At 42.6% G+C, this 25,647-nt stretch overlaps 1 long non-coding RNA gene across 1 annotated transcript in view; it reads left to right on the top strand.

The window, feature by feature from the left end:
- The window catches only part of LOC117356799, a 55,509-nt gene extending 30,064 nt beyond the window's left edge, over positions 1 to 25,445 (top strand). The window contains exons 2-3 of the long non-coding RNA XR_004538716.1: positions 24,752 to 24,929; positions 25,337 to 25,445. This is a non-coding gene — a long non-coding RNA (uncharacterized LOC117356799). The remainder of the gene's footprint in view (positions 1 to 24,751; positions 24,930 to 25,336) is intronic.
- Positions 25,446 to 25,647: the final 202 nt, after the last annotated feature.

Raw genomic sequence — 25,647 nt, 5'->3', positions numbered from 1 at the left:
ATTAAGATGGGGAAATCCACTGCTTATTCCTAGGTTATGCAGCATAAAATCTGTTTGGGATCTTGTCAGGCGCTTGTTATCTGGATTGGCCACTGTTGGAAACAGGTTTCTGGGCGTCATGGACCTTCGATCCATGCCAAAATGGCAACCTTTATGTTCTTGTATCTTACATACATATATGTATATACATAATATATTTCTGTTCAAGTATGTATTGAGGTAACTTAAAATAACTTGTACGGTAGTTACTATAATTAAGGCCCCCTTTTATCAAGCCATGTTAGGGGTGTTTATTGCTGGTCGCTACGGTAAAAGTTCCGACGCTCATAGGAATTCTATGAGCATCGGAGCTTTTTACTGCAGTGGCCAGTGATAAAAAAACCCTAATGCAGCTTGATAAAAGGGAGCCTAAATGATGGAAGAAAACCTTGTACAGCAGCATCATTTCCTTTCCTATTTGCTGAACTTTTCATGTTTTGCTCATATATTTTGCTGTGGTTATTTGCTATAGTGGAGTCCAGATAATTAATTTGTTCAGCATGGTAATAAGAAGGAGACTCCCTGCCTCCCCTGGGAACCTCAAACAGATCATTTTAAAAGCAGCGCATACAGAAAGAATCAACTGGTGCCTTCTTTTTAGTCTTCATGCCATTAATATCCACAGTAATAAAGTCCAGTAATTATTCAGATGTGGGTTGTAGAGAAATAGTAGAAAACAAACAAAATAATATAACCTCTGTATATTATGCATTGCTCTCCCCCCCCCCCCCTTGCTTCATAAAATGACACTTTTTTCTTTTTTTCTTCTCTCATTTCTTGGAGAATGTAATGTAATAAAGGAGTAGAGGAAAGATGGACTGAAGGTCAAAAAATAAAATAAAAATGTATCAGGTCTGATACAGGAAAAGCAATATTTAAAGATATATTGACGAATTGTTAAAAAATATATGTTTATTTGGAAGTCTGTATTATATGGACAATGGTCGTAATCATATGTAATGATAGTAAAAATGATGGCAAAAAATGAAGGGGGGGGGGGAGACCCAATATGGTCCGTGTTTCACTCCTAGGCCTTCGGTCCACTTTTTCTCTGTAGCTTTTGTGCTGTGGACCCTTACCCCCACCTTTCTTTGAATGCAATAAAGGAGAACATGAAGCCTGTGTGAAATCTGATACAATTTTCCAGGTGTGGTCAGACCTTGTTGTGCAGGCTGTCAGGATGTTAGCGCTTTCTGCTTTAGCCACACCCTAACACCCTAGATTGGAGCTGGACAGGTTGTTACATAGAACAGAATCATGTGGATTGGGTTTGTCACAGCTCAGTAGAGTGGATGAGTAGTCTAGTGCTTAGAGCAGTGGCCTGATAACCAGACAAACCAGGGTTCAAGTCCTACTGCAGCTCCTTCTGATCTTGGTGAAATCACTTATACCTCTGTTGCTTCAGGTACAATTTTTTTAAACTTAATTTTTATATGTTTATATACTTGTTTATTGCACTGTTAATATTTGGAAAATCAATAAAGTTTTAAATAAAATGAAATACATTTTTATTGTTTTCCAAAGTAGCTAGTCGCCATCGACTTGTGCTCGAGTCCTGGCAATTTGATGAATTACAGATCTAAAAAGAGATCAGTCTTGTGCTAGTCCAGTAAAGTCCTCCAGCGTCATCCCCATGGTTGTTTTCAACCAACAAAATTATATGGCCTCCGTGCATTGCTCTCCCATCTGATTGCAGGGCGCCTTCTTTGCCTGGTTCCTTTGATCTTCCCAAACATAATGTCATTCTCCAATGATTTTTCTCTTCTGAAGGTGTGACCAAAGTAAGACAGTCGTAACTTCATTTGGGGTTCGCGTGACATATCCGGTTTGACTTCTTCCAGAATCGGTTTGTTGGTTCTTCTAGTGGTCCAGTGCATGCATAAAATCCTTCTCCAGCACCATAGTTCAAATGAGTCAATCTGCTTTCTGTCTTGTTTCCGTAGTGTCTAGCTTTCACATCCGTAATTGAAAATGAATGTATGGACAAGTTTGATCTTTGTTTGGAGTGTTATTTCCTTTCTATTCTACAGAGTATTTCTTCCCTGCTAGTTGCTTCTTTGTTTATGAAAGAGCCAAGGAGATTGAAATTCTATACTTCTATTCTATTGCTTTCAAGCTCAAAATCTTCATAATTTTCCATGCCCATGATCTTCATCTTGTTTATGTTCAGTTCTAATCCCATTTTATGACTTTCGGCTCAATGGATACAGCATGTCTTATTTGCTGCTGGTGATGAGTGTTGTATCATCTCCATAGAGCAGGTTGTTTATATTTCAGCCATCAACTTTGAAACTGCCACTCTTTTCTTCCAAATTTGCATTTCTGAAGATAGCTTCACCATAAAGGTTGAACAGGTACGGTGACAAAATGCATCCTTGCCTGACACCATGTTTTATTGGAAGCCAATCAGTGTTGCCATATTCTGTTCTCACTACAGCTTCTTGATTTTCGTAGATGCTCTTTGTCAGCTAAGTTATGTGTTTGGGTATTCCCATTTGTGCTAGAGTTCTCCATAGTTTATTGTGATCCACATAGTCAAAAGCTTTGCTGTGGTAGATGAAGCAAAAGGAGGCTTTTGGTATTCTTTGCTTTTCTCCAATATCCATCTGAAACCAGCTTGAACTTCAGGTAGTTCTTGTTCAATGTATGATTGTAGCCTTCATTGTATTATTTTCAACAATATTTTGCTGTCAGGTGGAATTAATGCGATTGTTCTGTAGTTGTTACAGCACTTCATGTCACCTTTCTTCATATACAGTATATATAGGCATGAACAGTGATATTCTCCAATTGGTTGGCCATGTTTTTTCCTTCCATGGGATTAGAACTGAACATAAACAAGATGAAGATCATGGGCATGAAAAATTATGAAGATTTTGAACTTGAAGGCAATTGAAATTCTTTACTTCTATTCTATCTCCTGGGCTCTTTCATAAACAAAGAAGCAACTGATGCAATCACGGATAAGCAAATTTACACATCGCAAATGTGCAGATAATGAGAATGGAATGTGTATGGCTCTGCCTGCTCTTTCTTCCACTCTCACTCATATTGGTTCAAATTTCTCATTCACTGAAACTGGAATTCCCCAGTGGACATCTTGGTTAAGTCTGCTTACCTCTAGCAGCTTACTGGTTCACTGCATCCTCTCACCTCTGTGTACAGTTGGCCAAAGGATATCTGAAGACCTGTCCTAGACAAAGCTTCAGCCATGCACCCACTACAGGGGCAGCTCAAGGCCCTATCCCCCTCTCCAAGGTGTCCAGCATGGGTCCCAGAGGCACAGACTTTATTATTAATATTGGAAAGATGGAATTGGCAACCCCTACAAAATGATTTTTTTTTTTTCATTATTGGAAAAATGAGAGGGGTATCATGCCCTACACATAACTTTAACTTGCTCCTTGGAGATGGAGATACAGAGGCTGGCAGACCTTGCACAGCTATTCTGTGGGAGGGGGAGGGAGAACTAGGACATAGATAGATAGATATTAAGTAAATTCAAGTACAGAATCCTAGTTATATTAAATTTTACTGCATGTTTCAAGTAACCCAATGTTTCAAGCAGAGGGCTGTAACCTGCACCCAAAAACCTCCATTAATGAAATTTACCATATGTTAAATAATAAGCCCCATTATTCTTAATTAGGTATATTTACTATTGATGTTTAACTCAAATTAATATGTATGAAGTGATTAACACATGTTAGTAAATGAGGCTGTAATCCTCTGGGGCAAGAATCTACTTACTGTACTTCAATATCATTAGTCTTGAGCTGGGATTTGGATAGGTGGGTAATTAAATCCAAATATTCATCACTACTTTTAATCAGGTTAGTGCTGCTGAAAATCCTGGATATCTTTCTCACACATCAAAAAACCAATTTTTTACATGCAGGAAACTTTTTTTCAATACTCCTGCTTGCTGCCCTGGAGCAGTTACTGTCCAAGGTATTGAAAACAGCCACTCTTTCATTCGTGGCTATTCACTTTGCACGTGCTTAATTTTCATTCACAAACGTAGGTGCACAGCCCCAGTTCTCCTGCCGCAGTTGAAGGGTAGATTATATTGCAAAGGTTAGAACTATGTTCTGAAATTTTAAGGATTAAGTGAGCCCAGAATAGGATACATACACAGTAGTTTTCAGGATCAGTAACATACAAGCTACACTACAGGATCAATAATGAGCTACAGAAAATTTGAGATGGTTTTCGATAACATACATGCTATGGGGAAACTAAGAACACACATGCTATAGTGAATCTACATGCTACATGATCAATAACGAGCTTCAGGAACAGTACACACGTGTTACAGAAATTTGAGATTACTTTTTTATATAACACGCATGCTATTGGGGAGGGGGGTTGAGAACACCTATGCTTTAGTAAAACTAAGTATCACCCCCCAGTCAAAAGTAAGACATTGATGAATGCATAGCCGCTAACGTTTTCAATGTCCGTTATGCCCTTTTTTTTATCTCATATAATCTCTTCTAGGGCTTCAGACATGCCATTAGGTGCCAGGCATTTCTATGGTCACCGATCAAACTTTCAGCCATGGTTTCCATTTATATTCTTTTTTTCACGTTTTTTTCTTTTATTAAAGTGCTAAGTGCTATATTTGACTCAATAACTTATTTCTTATATAAGCTTAAAACTTATCATAATTTAGTTAACTTATCTTAATTCAGTCTGTATCTAATGTGTATATCTATATACACTATAACTATAACTATAAACTATAAACAGTGATTGAACTTTATTGAACAAAAGTGGATATTCACATTAGATACAGTGGAACCAGAAGGGTTGAATCAAGAAATTGAATGGATTTCCCTGGTGTAGGTCCTGATTCGCTGCCGGCACTACTGACGTCAGGAATGGGGGAGGTATTTAAAAAGGAGAAAAAAAGGCGCCGCGGCCATCTTATCTCAAGAATTGTTATGCAGATCGGGATGGTACAAATAAGCTTGAAAAGGGGTAAGGGTTTATTATATATTTTTAAAACCAGATTGCTCCTAAATAGTGATTTAGTATTATATATAGATAAAAAGTTTTTAGGTGTAATGCCTTCAATTTTTTCATGTTTTTAGGGGACTTTTCTTGAAACAGCCAAGAGGCGAAACATGTCGAATGACAGGTCCCTTCCCGATGATAATATGAGAAAAGACCGAATTAAGATAAGTTAACTAAATTATGATAAGTTTTAAGCTTATATAAGAAATAAGTTATTGAGTCAAAATATAGCACTTAGCACTTTAATAAAAGAAAAAAAACCGTGAAAAAAAGAATATAAATGGGGCTAGTGAGGAAGCTATTGCCGAAAGTTTGATCGGTGACCATACAAATGCCTGGCACCTAATGGCATGTCTGAAGCCCTAGAAGAGATTATATGAGATAAAAAAAATTACATAACGGGCTTAGTAAAACTAAGAGCATATGAACTATATATTTGTTTATCTTTGTATATGTAACAGAAAACACCTCTTTTTTTAAATTGAAAACCCAATTGTTCTTTTAAAATTAAATTAGTCCTAGAATATGTGAAATTAAAGGACTTGTGGTCTAATGCAATATCTGCTATGAAGGGGATTATTAAGATTTCAGCAAGCTGGACTGATTGTTAGAGAGATACAGAAACACTGGATAATCATAGAAAGCGAAGTTACTTACCTGTAATGGGAGTTCTCCGTGGACAGCAGGATAAGTCAGCCACACTTTTGGTGACGTCATCTACGTTCCCAATTCGGATTTGCTCTCCCAGAGCTCAGGTGAGGCTTTAGGAGCCTCATCTGAGCATGTGCAGGTAGCCCTATATATACCTGTGCTGTCCCTCACTAATCCAGTGATTCCCCTAGCTTGAGTCTTATTGCAGTGTCACCCATAGGGGAGGAGGGAGGGTCAGTGTGGCTGACTTATCCTGCTGTCCACGGAGAACTCCCGTTACAGGTAAATAACTTCGCTTTCTCCATGGACAAGCAGTATAAGTCAGCCCCACTTTTGGTGACTCTCCAGCTGCGGGGTGCGGAGGGTGTAAGAGGACGGGGTCCCCGTCGGGGATGATCCCCTCTGCGTTCCCGCTACCTCGCTGCGGTAGGGTGAGGCTGCATAAATGTCAGGTGAGGGACAGAGACAAAGCCCCAGTTACTGAGACCAGTCAGAGGTTATGCGTTGTAAACAATAGGAACTTTATGTTGGTCCTTAGAACTGGACCAACACTCCCTTTCTTTTTTTTTTTTTTAATCTACCAACATGGTAATGTATCTCAATAACAGATAGCGATTATAACAAATATATATCACCAACGTGGTGTTTGAGTAACACTTTTTTTTTTGATTGTGCAAATTGTGCCAACATAGCAGAATATAAGCTGTCTAACAATCTCTTCTGTCTGATTCAGACAGATCAGATAGTCCTGTTCATCTAGTCCAGGTATTGGTGTCTTTTGCTGTGTCTGTTTTGGTCACCATTCGTAGTATGTTGAGACCAAAGTCATTGGAGGTCTGTTTTTGGGCGATCCAGGCAATAGTGTCTGGTGAGGGTGTGTGGGGTAGACCATGTGGCTGCTCTGCAAATGTCCTGAAGTGGCGTGTTGCTGAGGTTTGCCAATGTTGCGGCCATGGCTCTTAGTTGGTGTGCTGTGGTCTTTCTCTCAAGGGACACTCCCTCTTGCTCGTAGCAGGAGGCAATGCAGTTTGAGATCCAGTTGGGTTTCCCCACTGGTGTTCCTGGCTTGTTGGGGTCAAAGGAGACAAATAGTTGTACTGCCTTTCGCCAGTGTTGCGTTCGTTAAATGTATAGGCGAAGTGCACGGGTGCAGTCCAAGATGTGTAGGAGTTGTTCCGTGCTGTTGGTATGTGGTCCTGGGCAGAAGGAGGGGAGCACTATCAATTTGGTTTACATGGAAAGATGAGACTACCTTAGATAGGAACTTTAGATGAGTTCTCAGCACTGCGTGATCACGAAAGATCTGTGTGTCTGGTGGGTATGTCACCAGGGCCTGTAGCTCGCTGATACGCCTTGCTTATGTGATGGCAATGAGCAAGACTACTTTCCAGGTGATGAATTTGATTGGCGCATCCTCCAATGGCTCGAAGGGGTGCGCTGTTACCCTGCGGAGGATGATGCCCAGGTCCCACGCTGGCGGTGAGCGGGGGGTGCAGGTTTATAAGCCCTTTCATGAATTTGGACAGTAGTGGGTGTGTGGCTAGAGTCCTGTCCTCAATGCGGTTGCGGAACGCTGATATTGCGCTCAAGTGGACTCTTATGGAAGATGTTTTCAGGCCTGCTGTGGATAAGTCAAGTAAGTATTGGGATACTACTGGGACCTGGCAGGTGAGTGGATCTTCTTCTTTCGAGACACACCATATGTGGAATCTTTTCCACTTGAGCCTGTATGATTTCCTGGTTGCCGAGCGTCTGGCTGCTCGCAGTACCTCGGTCACCCCGGTTGACATGTGGAAAGGGTCCAGGATTAGCTTTTCAACATCCATGCTGTCAGTGTTAGTGCTTTTAATCTGGGATGCAGAGTTTGTCCCTGGTCCTGGGTGATGAGGTCCGGTCGCAGCGGTAGACTGATTGGCGGCTGTGCCGACATCTGGTATAGGCAGGGGAACCACACCTGTCTCGGCCAGTGGGGCGCAATGAAGATCAATGTGGCTGCCTCCTGCCTGATCTTCTGTAGCATTCTGTGGATGAGTGGTATGGGGGGAAAAGCATAGAGCAGGCGTTCCCCTCCAATGTATGGAGAAAAGTGTCCCTGGTTTGACTGTATTGTGCCGGTCTTTTGGAGCAGAATTGAGGGCACTTCTTGTTGTCCTCTGCGGCGAGGAGGTCCCTTGTTGGGAGGCCCGATTTGTGGAAGAGATCCTGGGCTACCTCCGGATGGAGGGACCATTCGTGGGGGTCCAGCTTTCTGCTGAGGCTGTCCGCCAGGGCGTTGTTCAGGCTCGGGAGGTAGGTGGCATGGATGATAGTATTGGTTGATAAAGCAAATGTCCAGATTTTTTTGGGCTTCCCTGCAGAGGTGAGTGAGCCCGTGCCTCCCTGCTTGTTGATATAGAACATTGCCACCTGATTGTCTGTCTGGATCAGTAAGGTCTTGTTGGAGATCCAGGGAGCAAAGGCTTGTAGGGCATTCCCAATTGCCCTGAGTTCTAGCGGGTTGATGTGTTTGGCCTCGGAAGGTGACCAGGGGTTCTCAGATGGAGGAGGTGGGCTCCCCCACCCCTGTTCTGAGGCATCTGTGGTGAGTGTCAGTTGGTGTTGTGGCTGCTGGAAAAGCTTGCCTATGTACAAATTCTGTTGTTGTGTCCACCACTTGAGGTTGTTGCGAATTTTCTGATCCATTGGGACCCTGAGACAGAGGCTGTGTGTGTTGGTTCCAATTCTTTCTTAGGAACCACTGAAGGGGTCGCATGTGGAGTTTGGTGCGTGGGACAACATGCATGGAGGCTGCTTGATGGCCCAGGAGGCGTAGTATTGTTCTTGCTGTGAATGTGTGTGTCTCTGATATTTGCTGAACCAGTTTTTTGTATTGCTTGTCCCCTTGAGTGGGGCAGAAAAGCTGCATTCAGGGGCGTGCAGATCCTTGCCCCAATGAATTCTATTGATTATGCTGGTTGTAGCACGGATTTTTTGGTGTTTACTCCTGGGATTGCAGGAGTGACATCGTTGTATTGACTACTGTTGTCGTTTTCCAGGCTGATGGACCCCCCAGCAGCCAGTCGTCCAGGTAAGGGAACATGCATATGGCGCTCTTGCGGAGGTGTGCCGCTGCTACCATGACATATTTTGTGAAGACTCTCGGTGCAGAGGAGAGTCCAAAGGGGCAGGACCCTGTATTGGAAGTACTGGGTTTGGGTCCTGAACCGCAGAAACATTCCTTGGGAGGAATGCATAGGGATGTGTGAATACGCATCTTGGAGGTCCAGTGAAGCCAGCCAGTCATCCTTTTGAATTAGTGGTAGGATTGTTCTTAAGGAGTGCATACGAAATTTCTCCTTGGTTACATACTTGTTTAGGCCTCGTAGGTCTAGGATGGATCTCAACCCTCCTGTCTTTTTGGGGATGAGAAAATAGTGGGGGTAGAACCCTTGGTTGTGCTGTGACTTGGATATTGGTTCTATTGCTCTTGCTTGAAGGAGAGCTTTGATTTCTCTGAGGATGAGTTCTTTGGTAGGTTGGCTGGCGGGTGTGTAGCACCCATTTTTCTGTTGTTATCTTCTCCCAGGCTTTGTTGAATGCGGAGAGGTGGCCCCCAACAGGGGTGGAGGGCCTTGTTGATGAGTCAAAAGCTAGGCCCGGCTTTTGCGGTGTTGGAAGTAGCTGGCTTCTGCTGTTTCCCTCTCTCTGGCGCTGCCTTTCCTAGTAAGGGGCGCTGCAGGGTTGTGCTTTCTGTCTGTGGGACGGCCTTCTTGTCTGGTTGTCGAAACGCCTTACGGTGTTATTTTGTCGACAATAGTGGTTGGTTCTACTCTGTTTTTGCTGGGCTTCCTGAGGCAGCAGGTAAGCAGGGGCTGCTTTTTGGCTGCATTTTTTTTTTCTCTTCCTTTGCTGGTCTTCCCTCATGGTGTGCAGCTTTTGGAGCCGATTTCTTCTAGCCCTCTGAGACATTTTTAGGCACTGAGGTCAGGCTGCCATGAGGTGTGCTTCTCCTAGGCAATGGACAAGTTTCAAGTTTCAAGTTTATTAGGATTTTATATTCCGCCTATCAAGGTTATCTAAGCGGTTTTTACAATCAGGTACTCAAGCATTTTCCCTCTCTGTCCCGGTAGGCTCACAAACACCTCATGGGGGGTCCAAGGAGCTCCTTTTTCGTTTGCAGTCCGGGCACTTCTTGAAACCTGGTTTTCCTGCAGGCTTTTCGTTTTTTTTTGTTTTTGTGGGGTTTTGTTTTTTTTTTGCCATTCTTCTTCTTTTCTTTCTTTCTGGGGTTTTTGTTTTTTTTTTTGAATGGAGAGCTGTGATCCGTCCGTTTGGGAAGGGCGGATTAACTAAACTGGATTAGTGAGGGACAGCACAGGTATATATAGGGCTACCTGCACATGCTCAGATGAGGCTCCTAAAGCCTCACCTGAGCTCTGGGAGAGCAAATCCGAATTGGGAAAGTAGATGATGTCACCAAAAGTGGGGCTGACTTATACTGCTTGTCCACAGAGAATACAATAATCTTCTAGAGGTGCTGAAAAGTTCTCAGTCCAATCAACCAACATCCTAAATTCTGAGCATTGTTTTGCCACTGTAGCTGAAAATCATGTTATCTTATTTAGTTAAGTGCCAATTTACAGAAACAAAATTCTTTGTTTTGACATTAGATCAATGCTTGAACTATAGCCACATTAGAGAATGACAGGGGGACAAATTTTCCCCGTCCCTGCGGGAAATCAATTTCCCCATCCCATCCCCGTGAGTTTTATCACTGTCCCTGCCCCATTCCTGTAAGCTCTGCTGAACAAGCTTCGAACACTTATGATTTTAAAGTGTTTGAGGTTGGTGCAGATGAGGACAGAGCTTGCAGGAACGGGGCAGGAAAAGAACTTGCCGGGACGGGACAGGACGGGAAAAATTTGTCCCCGTGTCATTTCTCTAATCCACATCATTCTCTTCTTGGTTGGGGGGAGAATTTTTCAGCACCCCCTTGTAAGATAAAGTCTTGTACCTTGCAGTTTTATTGGTTAACAAAAGGTAATACAAAAGTCTTGAGTAGATGATGAAGTATGTCCTTTCATATATAAGATTTATCTTATGCATAAGATGGCACTATTTGAATTACAAATACTCAATGCAAATAAAAGCAGAATGTTTGTTGTATAAGCAGCTATGGAATTCAATTTGTAAAGACAAATCCAAAAGAGTAGGCACACTAGTTTTTCATTCCATCACTCTCTCATCACTGGTTTTTGGTAAACAAAACAAATTTGAGTGTATTAAAACAAATGGCTGAGAATAAGTGGGCATGAATGCTGTGGAAAGTGAATGGGATGGAGGTTTTGTGTGGAGAAAATGAACAGAAGAATGAAATGGGACACAAGGAAAGAGTTTCTGAATCTATTCTTTGACACAGTAAGCTCATTTATTGATTGGAAAACTGTTCTTTCATGTTCAACTCAATAGAATGAAATGAAATAGTTCTTCAACCTGCCTAAATCATTTTCCTTTTTATTCTTTTCAATCCAATAGAATGTTGAAAAAGAATTATACAGTATATAGGAGGTTATAAGTGTATGGCCATCTGTCTGCTGGGACACTGTCTGACTGGAGATTGAATGGTCTAATGCAGCGGTGCCCAAAACGTCAATCGCGATCTACTGGTCAATCGCAAAGGCAACATCGGTAGATCGCAAAAACAGGGTTCTCCCTAGCGTATTTTCCCCCATGGTCAATGTCTCACCTTTAAAGTAATTACGGCAGCCTGCAAAGCGAACGTAAAAAGCTGCCGTCAGAGGAGGTGCGGGACCGCGGCAGAGGGAACGTGCTACAGAGGCCGACGGCAGCCTGCTATGTTCGCTCTGCAGGCTTCCGTAATTACTTTAAACTGTGGTAGGCCCAGAGGGAAGAACGGAGGCAAGAACTGCTCGATGATCCAGTCTGAGGAAAGCAGCGGAGGTAAGGCCCTGCACGTCGGGGTAAGACTTTGCCTGTCGTGAGGACCCCGGCGGGATGGGAGTTGCCTTAGAGACGCTGGATGTCAAACAAATTGGTGAGGCAAGATCTCCCTTGGCTGAACCCATGCTGACTCTGTTTCTTTAAATCATGTTTGTCTATGTGATCCACAATTTTATTTTTTATAATTGTTTCCACCATTTTACCCGGCACTGAAGTGAGGCTTACCAGTCTGTAATTTCCCAGATCTCCCCTGAAACCCTTTTTAAAAATCGGCATAATATTGGCTACCTTCCAATCTTCAGGTACTACAGATGATTTTAGCGACACTAACAGCAGATCAATAATTTCATGTTTGAGTTTTTTAAGAACTCTGGGATGTATATCATCCGGAACAGGCGATTTATCACTTTTTAACTTGTCAATTTGGTTTAGTACATCTTCCAGATTTATCGAGATTTCTTTCAGTTCCTCCGCATCATCATCCTTGAAAACCATTTCTGGTTCAGGTAGATCACTTATATCTTGTTCTGTAAAGACTGAAGCAAAGAATTCATTCAGTCTCTCCGCTATGGCCTTATCCTCCTTGAGCATCCCTTTTGCTCCTTGATCATCCAACCATCCATGGATTCCCTCACAGGTTTTCTGCTTCTGTTTTACCTAAAAAAAATTATGAGTTTTTGCCTCTTTTGCAAGTTTCTCCTCATATTCTTTCTTAGTTGTCTTTATCAGTGCTTTGCATCTAACTTGTCAGTACTTGTGTCTCTTCTTATTTTCTTCATTTGGATCCTTTTCCCATTCTTTAAAGGATTTTTTTGGCTCCAATAGCCTCTTTCACTTCACCTTTTAACCATGCCGGCTCTTGTTTCTTCTTTCCACCTTTGCTGATAAGTGGAATATATCTGGTCTGGGCTTCCATGATGGTATTTTGAAATAACAAATGTATTAAAAAATGTGGGAGCAGGTCTCTTATGTGGTCCTATTTTTAAATAACATCCACGCCTGGTTTAGTCCTAACCTTTGCAACTAATCCTTTTAGCTTCCTTTTAACTATTTTCCTCATTTTATCATAGTCACCCTTTTGAAAATTAAACGCCTCTACAGTAGATTTCTTTTGCAACGTTACTTCTGGTATCAGCTCAAATTTGATCACATTATGATCACTGTTTCCCATCGGACCCAATATAGTTAACTGCTGTACTATGCCACCAAAGACATATTTCTTATTAAAAGCGCAAGGCTCACTTGATTGAGAGTTGTTCGTTGGGCTTTGTTATAAACTCTGTGTTTTAATTTTTATTTTGAAATTACTATATGTGAAATTTGGGAGGGGGGAACTATCCTTTATTGAGTGTGTCAATTTAAGTATGAACAATTTCTATCCTTTTGAGTTCCTTTTCTGTTTGTAGGTACTAGTCTGTACACCACCTTGTCCTATGGAAAGACAGTATAGAAAGTTTTTTAAATAAATAATAAATAGTCTTGATGTACCATCTTACTGCTGTTGATAATCTGTTTTTCACAACATGACTTTGTCAGGTTTGGATTAATAAACATTCTTAACATGTCCCTTCTGTCATGTCTTCATTGTTACATATATCTGGGAAACAGCTATTTGCATGTTTTCCAAAGCTACACACATGACTGTGTTGGCTGCATGGCCATGGTACCTGATGGCTACACAGAGCACTGCTCTTGGCCACTATGCTGTTTCAGTGACCTGATCTATAGTTTCAGGTCCAGGTCAGTGAAACGACATGAGTGGATAAAAATGGTCATGGGGTGTTTCTCTCTGTCAAGAATTTTGAATCTCTGAGTTTTTGTTAATAATAATCATTTTTTATTTTACTCTTTCATTGTGAAGTATATAATAATAATGCTTCCACATTTCGGGGAAATATAAATTAAAACAGAAATTCTAGAATATTTGTTAACAACAGAGTAATAGAAGAATAGGCATAGAAAAAAAATTGCTTCTTAAAGCCAAAATTATATCAAATTAGTCTAAGTGGAGCAAGACTGGTCTGCTCAATTAAACCAATGTGTTTAACAGTGTCTGATCTGTTCAAAGAAGAATTTCCTTTCTGACCCTTAAATGGTTTATTTCTCTTAGCCTGGCACTATTCACTGAGCATTTTCTCAAAGTGTCATTAATTACTTGGTCCTCATCACATTCCATTCTATGAGCTACCAAATAGCCTTTATTATTTATGGGCGATTTCAGACCTGCTATAACCTACAGTACTATGCAGCACTGTTTCATAACTCAGGGACCCAGCAAAACCATGTCTCCCCTACTGTAGTTATAGGATTGGGACACACACATTTTCAAAAAACAATTGCAAACTGTGGTAACCTTAAACAGCACCTTGTAATTAGCTTTTCCAAGATAATACATCAACTTTTGCAATTATTGGTAGTGAATGTGGTGACAGCATTTAGCATAGCAGTCAGTAACATCAAATAGTCTGCTAATGTCCCATCACTTATATCCACATGTCCTGATGAAATGCAGTTGGTAAAGTCCACAGGATATGGTAACATTAGGAATCACAATGTCCTTTTCAGTCATTGGGATGTTTCCAGCTACTTGTGAGCTGAATTGGCCACAGCTGGAAACAGTATCTGGCTCTTAATGGACTGTTGGCCTGTCTGGTGTGGCCACTGTTGTGCCCCTCTGGCCAGTCTCTTAATGAGGCTACTGGAATGCCTCCAGCAGCTGTTGCAGGAGCCCCACAATCTGGTTTAGGACCAGCCTATTTTGTTGCAACTCTTGCAAGTCTTTGTGCATGACAGACTTGAACTGCATATGAGGCTTGGGGAGGGGGGGGGCACTGCCATAGCAGCAGGTCATTGGGGATGGGTAGATGGCCCCTGAGACTCCTCTACCTCTTCATCATGCTCGTCACCCTCCAAGGGTGGCATCTTCCCAGGGATCCTCCTGTGCCTCTGTTGACTTCCACTTCCTCAGCTTCCTGGCCCTTCTGTCCCTCCACCTTCTCAGCCTGAACCTCCTCCTCAGCCTCCTAGCATCTGTAATACACACATAATATCTGGCCCATTAAAAAACACACACACACAAAAAAAAAAAAGCCAGCAGAAGCCCTGACAGCAGTGACAGGAAGCTGTTTCTCCTGTCACTCCTGTCAGGGTTCTCCCCGACACAATCGCTCACTGCAAATCACTCGTGCAAATCACTTGCATGCAGAAAAGATAGCGAATCAATCGCTGTTTCAAAATCGCCCCGAGAATCGGCCCTAAGTCTTGATGACTAAATCTCCTACAAGACACAAGCTGGTGGAGAAGGGTCAGTTGATGGGCCTTCTTGGCTTTATATACTTGATTATTACATGTGACATCCACACATTGCCTTAAACAAATAGCTAACAAATAAGACACCTATGAAAGGTTACTGCAACCAGGGCCGCCATCAGAAATTTCTGGGCCCCTTACTGAGCAATCCTATTGGGCCCCCCATGCACCCCTTCCCCCCCTCCGATCCCCCCCCCTTTTTTCCATGGGCCGAATACACACATACTTTTCTGCTAATGCTCCACCTAAGCCAGTCCCTTAAAATCTTCTCACGTCCATTGGGTGATTTGGCATAGAGGAGATATTCATAAAAAGAACGTCCATCAAGATCTTTACTCATAGACTGTGCCATTTGCTTTAAATCATCTTCCATCATTAATCCAAATTGCACAATTCTTTCTCTGTCTTTGTCCTGAATGACATCTGGCCACATTGCTGGATCCTTCCAGTCAACAAATTTATGAGCAGGCGCGGAGAACACATTTTTAAACAAATGTAGTTTATCCTTGTACTCCTTATGTAATTTTAATCATCTATGGATATGTTTGTATGTTTATTGTTCAAATGGTTTTATTTATTTCCCCAAATTTATTTTTGTTATACGCATTGAAAATATTTGATATTGCGTTTAAATCAAAATCTCAATAAACTTGAAACGAGTGCCCTTGAGATTGTGGGAGGGTTAAATACTCAAAACTTAGAAGAATAACAATTTACTTAAAGTTTTTGCTACGCCAGCTTTCTGGTATCTTTACATACAGTGGCGTACGTAGCATATGTAACACCCGGGGCCCATCATTTTTTGGCACACCCCCCATCTGTAAGAAAAACATGATTTTTAGTAACAAACCACACGTCACACATGAGTACCTAGGAAAAGGCAGCATCTTACATATTGCAGTGAGCAGTACATCAATACACCCATTGTAAAACTAAACAAGCCAGACCAGCACAGATCAATCCTACACCGTCAATCCTAACAGAAAACCATGTCTTTCGAACACACAGAACACAGAAAACACCTTCGCCTAGTATGGAATATGTCATCACAAACTAACCCCTCACCCTTTTACAAAACTGTAGTGTGGATTTTAGCCACAGTGGTAACAGCCCTGACGCTCATAGAATTCTGAGCATCAGAGCTGCTACTACCACGGCTGGCGCTAAAAAACGCTCCACAGTTTTGTAAAAGGGGGGATAAAATAGAAATACACAGTTTCAACACTCTAGCTCAGAGATGCCCAAACTTTTTGAGCTTGTGAGCTACTTTAAAATGACCAAGTCAAAATGATCTACCAACAATAAAATTAAAAAACACAAAGCACACTATACGCTGAGAAAATGTTAATTATCATTCCTATTCTGGTTTTTTTACAAAGAGGTCAAGGCAGATGACTCTATGCATTGTCACCTTAGTAACAACCATACAAAAATAGACAAATATACCCCCCCATCCTTTTTATTAAACCACAATAGCAGTTTTTTAGCGCAGGGAGCTGCTCTGAATGCCCAGCGCTGCTCTTGACGCTCATAGGCTCCCTGCGCTAAAAAACACTATTGCGGTTTAGTAAAAGGGGACCATATTGTAAAATATAGACAGCAGATATAAATTCAGAACTGTGCATAGTAAGTTTTCATCTCTGGGAATTTACCCAGTTAACTATTAAGTTATTTGGGCAAATTCCTTTGAAAACTGTGGTAATACTGCCTCCACTTTGCTAAATTTAAAATAAAATAATTTTTTCTACCTTTGGTGATTTCATGAGTCTCTGGTTGCACTTTCTTCTTCTGACTGTGCATCCAATCTTTCTTCCCTTCTTTCAGCCTGTATGCTTCCTCTCCTCCACACCTCATTCCCTTCCCCAACTTTTTCTTCCTCTCTTCATGCCCCCTTTCTTTTTTTCTGTTTCTCTTCTTTCCTTCTGTCTCCCTGCCTGCCCCCTTTCTTTCTTTCTCCCTGCCGTTCCCCAAGCCACTGCCGCTGCCATCGGGGAACAGGACCCACCAATGGATAACAGGCCCCAAAGCCGACGCCGACGCATGCTCTCCCTGCTTCGGTCCGATCAGTCTTCCTCTCCCCGACGTCAATTCTGCCGTTGGAGAGGAAGTTCCGCCCAGCCAGGTAGCGATTGGCTGGCCCGAATTTCCTCTCCGACTGCAGAATTGATGTCGGGGAGAGGAAGACTGATCGGCCCGATAGATTAGATTGCCAAGACAAAGTGAGTCCTGGGTGATCGACTCACTTTGCCTTGGCGAGCTACTGGCGCCTCTGCCTTAGAACACTGCCTAGGACCCTGGGGGAGCCCGGGCCCCCTGTCAGCTCCGGGCCCCTGAATGCAGGACTGGTAGTACTGCCCTGATGGCGGCTCTGACTGCAACACATACTTATAAACTGTGGAGAAAAAAAAAGACCTCAGAAACAAATATGCCCACACACCTCAGCACAACAATGTCATGCAAATAGGGCTAGTCACAGGCCTCTGAAAAATACTCCACAGAACATAAATGTTTAAAACACCAGTCTTCATATAGTTAAACACAGGAGCACGCAGGAACAAAATTAAAAATAAAAAAAAGTCTCCCCAAATATCCTCAGCAGTACATAACTTATCCAAAGTATACAAATAAGTTCAAAATGTAGGATAATGTTTCACGTGTTCTTGTATTGATATACTAATTGCATTTGTGATGTTTTTTGTGATTTTATTATGTATGTTATCTTGTAATCCGCATAGAATTGTAGGATATGTGGAATAAAACTTTTTAAATAAATAAATAATAATGCTGGACTATCAGCAAGCCAAGTTTAGTACTTATTATCCAACAAAGTTTCATCAGCCAGACCTGACAGCGACCCTGTTTCGCACATCAGCTATTACAAGAGCACTGGCAAATAAATCATTTCTCTAACCACCAACATCAATATTCATATAAACAAAAAAAAGAAGAAGAAATGTCCCATATCAGGCTCACCAGCAGATTGAAGCTTCATTCAATAATCCAGCACCTTAAATCCTCTTCTTCAAGCTCTTACCAGCAACGCCTCAGGCGTCACGTTACATTGTGAAGTCACCATGCTCAAGCCAGATGTTCCATCACGTCCTAGATGTGATGCGCCCACCTCTTGTCTGCATCTGCAACCCCCAGGACCTCAAACAAGGAGATGACATGGAAAGGATTGGGGGAGGGGGAAGGCATATATTCACAAATACCTAGTTGTGTGTCGTCAAAGAAAATGACAGCTCCTTTGGTCCCTCATTGTGTGGCAGCTCGCCATGATTTTATGGATTTGTGCTGTTGAGAGATCATATTTCGATTTGGAGGGGAATCACACAGCGACATATATGGCAATTGGAACAGAAATGGATATTCAGTTGGGATACTGTATTACCAACGAGTCTGAATAGCGGCATTAAATTGAATGCTTTTTACAGACTATGGGGCTCATTTTCAAAAAAGATAGCTGTCCAAATGATGGCATAAACTGGCACTTGGACATCTTACTAGTCAAAATGTCCAAGTGGGCATTTTCAAAACTGACTTTCTGGGCATCTAGTGGGACTTCTTACCCATTGTGTGTCCAGAGTAGAAATGGTGTGTTGGTGAGCATGCCATGGGCAGGGAATGGGTGGGCTTTGGGTGGACTTAGACTTGGATGCCCTGCAGCTATAATCAAACCTTTCCCAGGATGTCCTAGACCAGGGGTATCCAATCCACGGCCCACGGGCTGCATGCAGCCCAACAAGGAATTTCGTGCTGCCCATCTTCTTCTTCCCTCCCTTCAGTGTCTCCCTCCAGCAGGTAGTTGCAGGTAGTTTTTTGGCCGGCTCCCTTGCTGCAGTCATATGCAGTCAGCGTTGGCTCCTTGTGCGCAATCTGCGGCTGTGTCAGAAGCGTTCCCTCTGACATCATGACGTCAGAGAGAAGGCTTCCTAAGTAGCCATGAATTGCGTGCGAGGAACCGACACTGCCCGCGGACGACTGCAGCAAGAGAGCCGGTCATAAAATAAACACTCGCCAGGAGACACAGAAGGAAGGGAACGCTTCCAGCACAGGTATGGTTCACTGACGGCCACAAAATAAACTCTTCCAGCACATCCTCGAATCGCATGAGGCGCCAGCCACTGATGCTCACAGCTTTCACCAGAAAAATGATTGCAGCTAGTGAGCCAGCCAGAAGGTAAATACCCACCGGAAAGAGGCACAGAAGGGAGGGAGGGAGTAGGTTGTGTTGGGACTCGAGAGTGAGGGAGAACAAGCTTTGGACAAGTGATGAAGGAAGGAGGGAGGGTGCATGAGCCATAGGATTGAAGAATGGAGGGAGTGAGAGAGGGAATAGTAAGGGAGAATTGGGTGTCTGAGAGAGGGAAAGAGATGGTGCACATGGAGAGATGAAGAAAGAGGAGAAATGTTGGGCAGAGAGAGGAGGGAGAGAGAGAGAGAGAGAGAATTGGACATGATGGTGGGAGGAGTGAGGTAGAGATGCATGGGCGCAGAGAGAAGGAGGAAAAAATGCTAGGCTGAGGAAGCCTCCTGGACTGGGTTTGTTAGTTTTTTTAAGTACAGAGGGAGAGGGTATTAAAAGAAGTACCAGTTTGGGTGTGGGGGAAGAGCTAATGGGGCCAGAAACAAAGGACAGAGAGAGAGAGATGGTAGGCAATGGTCTGAAGGGAGAGAAGTTGGACCAGGAATGGTGTGGAGGAAGAGATAAAGAGATACTTGAAGGAAGAACTGTTGGGAAAAGAAAGGGAGAAATGCGAACCTGGGGGAGGGAGGCAGGCAGGCAGGGGGAGAGATAGGATGGGGACAGTTGGGAAGAGAAAGGGAGAGAAATTGGATCTGGGGATAGAAGGGAGGGAGGGAGAAATGTTAGGCCTGTGGATGGAAGGCAGAGAGATACAGCATCTCTTTTTTTCCCTCCATTGTTCAGCATCAAGGGGGGGGGGAAGGGAAGAAGAAAAACAGAAAAGAGAGGGAGCAAAATGTTGGACCATGGGGATAGAGGAGGAGAGATGGACCCATGGGAGGGAAGGAGGGAAGAGAGCTGGAAAAAGAAGATGCTAGGGGATGCTTTCATTGTATGCTAACAGATCTCATGTATATTCATTGAAGAAATCCTGAAAACCCGACTGGATTGCGGCCCTCAAGGAGGGACTTTGGAAACCCCTGAATGAGAAGATTTTTTAAAAAAGTGGACATCCAGCATTTTCAAAAATGGACCCTTCTGGAAGTCCAATTATGGATGTTTTGTGGGCAATGTCCAAAGTTGGACTAAGACGTCCTATCAAAAATGCCTCCCATCCCCTCATGATAAGGGAATTTTAGTTTTGTTTTTATAATGTTTGAATTTTGGCAGTTTTTTTGTAACTGGTGATGTCATCACTTTGAACTGCCCCAGGTGCCGCTCACCCTACTATACTATGTTTGTATACTTTGGATAAGTTATGCACTGTTGAGGACTTTTTGGGGATTTTTAGTTTTGTCCCTGGGTACTCCTATTTTTAAGAGGATAGCATTGCATAACTATATGAAGATTGGTGTTTTTGAACATTTATGTTCTGTGGAGTTGTTTTTTTTTTTTTTCAGAGACCGATGACTGACTATCCCTATTTGCATGACATTGTTGTGCTGAGATGTGTGGGCATATTTGTTTCTGAAGTCTCTTTTTTACCTACATATGTATGTGCTATAGGTGTCTTTACTATATCTTTTTCTTTTTTGTTAGTTACTTATTTATTTATAGCAGTGTATTGCAAACTGTGTGCCGTGGAACACTAGTGTGCCTCCTGAGATTTCAGGGTTGCCGCGAAACACTGGGAAGGAAGAGAGGCGCCTCTCCTTCTCTCCGTGTACCTTCCCTTCTGGCACCCCCATCTGGAAGGCCTTCGTGCATGCGCATGATGTCATCGCGTTGACGTCTGCGCACTTCCAGATGCCTCGAGCCGCAGCTCCACAAAATTTGCGAGATGCTGATCTATAGTATAGTTCTTTTTTATTTTCTGACTTAGACAAAAAGCGACAGGCTGCATTCAGGGAAGGTCAGAAGAGCTAGTGGGGGCTGACATCATTGGGGCCCCTCATATTAGGAGGCCATAGGTATTATATGAGCCCTGCCTGTGTATGGCTTAGATAGGGGAGGTCACTGGCTGACACCTCTGGAGGGTGCTCCAGATAAATCTCCAGACCCTGACAGGGACACTGCAGGGGGACCTCCACTGGTGAAATTCAAACAGGTGCCTCCTATAATGGAGGTACAGCTCCACAAGAACCTACATCTTCCATGGGGAGTAATTTGGCTCCCGCCTTTTCCCCATCACACATTCTTTCACTCATATACTCTCTCAGTCTCTCGCTCACACCCTCTGGGGGTCACTCTCTCTCTCTCACACACCCTTTCTCACCCTCTATCTCTCACTCTCTCTCTCATACTCTCTCTAGCTGTCATTCTCACTCTCACACAAACACAGCTCAGATGATGGGGATTCCCCCTGCCAGGATCAGCTGAACTGTCAGGGAAATTCCTCTTTCCCTCCCTCACAGACATCCGCAGAGAGCCTCCACACTCCACCCTTCCCCCCAACATCTCTTGACACCCCTGACAGCACTGGCAACACTCCCCATCACCCAACACTCTGGACAACACTGGCAACAACCCCCCCCCCCCCATCACACAAAACCAGTAGAAAAAATGTACATTTTCAAAGATGCCTATACATAAGTTTTGGTCCTTAGGATGTCTAACTTTTTTGCCATTTTCAAAAATAAAAATGTCCACTTGAAAAACGCACAAAAGCAAGTTTTGTAGACGTACCCAACTATCTTGGCTGATTGCGGCAGGGGAATTCCCATCAGCTGAGCCAGTTTTGGGGATTCCTGCCAGCTCAGATGATGGGGATTCCCCCTGCCAGGATCAGCTGAACTGTCAGGGAAATTCCTCTTTCCCTCCCTCACAGACATCCGCAGAGAGCCTCCACACTCCACCCTTCCCCCCAACATCTCTTGACACCCCTGACAGCACTGGCAACACTCCCCATCACCCAACACTCTGGACAACACTGGCAACAACCCCCCCCCCCCCCCCATCATCCAATACTCCCGTACCTTGCATTGCAAAATCAGCAGGAGGGAAGCCCACTCCCTCCTGCCTACAGGGCCGCGTACTGCGAATGATGGGCCATCCCCCTCCCAATGCATCTTCAGATGCAGTGGGAGGGGCCTAAGGCCCTGACTGGCTCAACATCGCAACTTAGGCATGTTTTTGGATGTTTTAAAGTTTTAATTATGTCCCCTAAGTGTCTGAAAAATTGCCGTCTAAGAGTCATTCTACTGGACATCCAAGATTCGATAATACGTCTAAAGTAGACGTCCCATTAATTGTCCCAGAAAACATCCCTAATGATGTCAAAATTTCACCACGGTATTAATAGGATGTTCTCAACGTCCTGCACATCTGTATATAGCCCTGCACGTGGAATGACATTTTTGTGGGTGTAGTGAGGAGTTTGGTGGCGGAGAGAGGTTGTTCGAGAGAAAAAGCAATAAAGAGACAGAGAATGAGAGTGAGAGAATACTAGTGTGTGAGACACTAGTATTCTCTCACTCTCATTCTCATTCTCTGTCTCTTTATTGCTTTTTCTCTCGAACAACCTCTCTCCGCCACCAAACTAGTGTGTGAGACACTAGTATTCTCTCACTCTCATTCTCTGTCTCTTTATTGCTTTTTCTCTCGAACAACCTCTCTCCGCCACCAAACTCCTCACTACACCCACAAAAACGTCATTCCACGTGCAGGGCTATATACAGATGTGCAGGACGTTGAGAACATCCTATTAATACCGTGGTGAAATTTTGACATCATTAGGGATGTTTTCTGGGACAATTAATGGGACGTCTACTTTAGACGTATTATCGAATCTTGGATGTCCAGTAGAATGACTCTTAGACGGCAATTTTTCAGACACTTAGGGGACATAATTAAAACTTTAAAACATCCAAAAACATGCCTAAGTTGCGATGTTGAGCCAGTCAGGGCCTTAGGCCCCTCCCACTGCATCTGAAGATGCATTGGGAGGGGGATGGCCCATCATTCGCAGTACGCAGCCCTGTAGGCAGGAGGGAGTGGGCTTCCCTCCTGCTGATTTTGCAATGCAAGGTACGGGAGTATTGGGTGATGGGGGGGGGGGTTGTTGCCAGTGTTGTCCAGAGTGTTGGGTGATGGGGAGTGTTGCCAGTGCTGTCAGGGGTGTCAAGAGATGTTGGGGGGAAGGGTGGAGTGTGGAGGCTCTCTGCGGATGTCTGTGAGGGAGGGAAAGAGGAATTTCCCTGACAGTTCAGCTGATCCTGGCAGGGGGAATCCCTATCATCTGAGCTGGCAGGAATCCCCAAAACTGGCTCAGCTGATGGGAATTCCCCTGCCGCAATCAGCCAAGATAGTTGGGTACGTCTACAAAACTTGCTTTTGTGCGTTTTTCAAGTGGACATTTTTATTTTTGAAAATGGCAAAAAAGTTAGACATCCTAAGGACCAAAACTTATGTATAGGCATCTTTGAAAATGTACATTTTTTCTACTGGTTTTGTGGACATCTTGCCCAAAACATCCAACTTCAGACTTAGATGACCTATCGAAAATGCCCCTCCATGCTAGTAGATTTTCGAAGCGTCTTATTTTTCCTGGCCATCTTTTTAATTATCACTGCTACATTTTGGATGTCCAGCTTTATTTATATGATCTATCATCAACACATTTCACTTTTTCAGTATTTCACACTAGTGGTTCATTTATACCTTCAGATTTCACTCATATACTTTTTTGGGTCTCCTTGGTCAACTATCATTCATTTCTGTTATTTTTTCTATTCTTATATTGATTTTTACTTTTTGACAGACTTGTGTATGTTTCCATATATTTTAGCATATGTTATGTTTTATTTAGTTTTATTGAATATTATGCAATATTTATTATACAGTATTATGTGATCTTTTGTGGTTTAATAGACTATTGATAAAAGTACTATTGCTGAAACACTGTCAGTGTCGAGTCTACATAGTGCTACTATCAATAAAGTGCATCTAGAATAGCCCACGGCTGATTGGCATCTTTTCCTCACGACGCCTTGAGTTGGCTAAATTTGATTTGCATATACTGCCTCCATTATATACAAATTTCTTTCATGCATATTTACTGTGGATATCCTGAAAGCCTGACTGGCAAGGGGGTACTCCAGGATCCAATTGAGAAACACTGCTCTAAATGGATCTACCATCATTCTTCATATTTGTAGCTGGCATTCATGAAGGGCTGAAGGTAACTGGTAACTGGGTAATTGGTACGCAAAAGCAATAGGAAAAAATACAGCAAGACAACCAGGTGACACAGATGACTTAAAGTAGATAGGGGCAGACAAAAGGTCAAGGTGTGAGATGAAACAAAAGCGGTGATATAGGTCAGTAAAATTGTACCGTGCATGTTAAAATAGGCCATAACATGCTATGTAATATATTTTGTTGATATTATTATTCCAACAATAACGTAGGCTTTCACAGTGATGTAGTGACAATGAAACAATCACAGATTGATAACTGATCAATTGTCTGATCCAGTAACCAATAACAAAACACCAAAAACCTAGTACTCCTGGCAATTTTAAATGGCTTTTTCTAAAATATATGTGCTTCTTCCAACAGATAGTAATAGGGTGGAAAAAGTTATATAGAGTACAGATGCTGAGTTAGAGATACTGGATCACCTTTTGTTATAATTTGAGGATTGTTTCCAATTAATCTCATAAACAGGTCTTCCCTATACAAATATAACTGCAGTCCAGACAAGAATACTGCAGTCCTCGATAAAGCCAGTAAGACTGCAGAGTTGGCTGGATTTCTGAACCGGAAAATGTGGGAGCAATCTACATTTTTAAGCTTCAAAAGGTATCAAAGCAAGGCAGAATCCCTGCTCCTGACCATCCCAGAGGTACGATTAAGCATATAATTCCTTTGGGCATCTTGATTTGATTATTTCTTCAACTAAAAGAAATTAAATTTAAAAAAGCACATTTCCATTTGTACCATCTGTGTTACACAAAACATGAACAGCTCTCGAAGCATGATACTCAGAACTGTGCTTGGGTGATGAATCTTCAAACCGTGAGCCTTAAGGTTCATTTGTAACCATTCTTTTCTCTCTCTCTCTCTTTCTTTTTTGATGTAATGGGACCCGACAGCAGAGTTTCTTCAATAATAGAGTGAGATTATCGAGGCGGGGAATTCTGTATTTGTAATGCACTGAGAATTTGTTTTAGAAGAAATAAAAAAAACCCATATATGATTAAATTCAAATAGATTTTTTTTGTAAGGTTTTTGTTTGTTTGTTTTGTACAGGATCTCAAGAGAAAACAATTCTATTTGGAAGAAAATCTCTCTTTGCCTACTGATAGCATGCAATACACCTTTCTTATTGGAATGTACGGACTGCAGCTTGTAGCTGCTGGGCAGATGAGCTCACCTGCCTCTGTTCATATATTTGCTTACAACAGACAGCACAGGCTTCATTTCAACTCCCGGTCCTCTGATGACCAATTTCTGTATAGAAATTACTTTAAATAAAAAAGAGAGAGAAAGAAATGAAACCTTTGGATCACACGTGTATATGTGGCTACGCTTTCCATTTCAGCTCCGTTTCTGCTAATCAG

The sequence above is a fragment of the Geotrypetes seraphini genome, chromosome 3 (assembly GCF_902459505.1).
Source record: "Geotrypetes seraphini chromosome 3, aGeoSer1.1, whole genome shotgun sequence".
Classification (NCBI taxonomy): Eukaryota; Metazoa; Chordata; class Amphibia; order Gymnophiona; family Dermophiidae; genus Geotrypetes; species Geotrypetes seraphini.
Note: the sequence above shows the minus strand (reverse complement) of the source record. Positions and strands in the feature narration are given on the sequence as shown.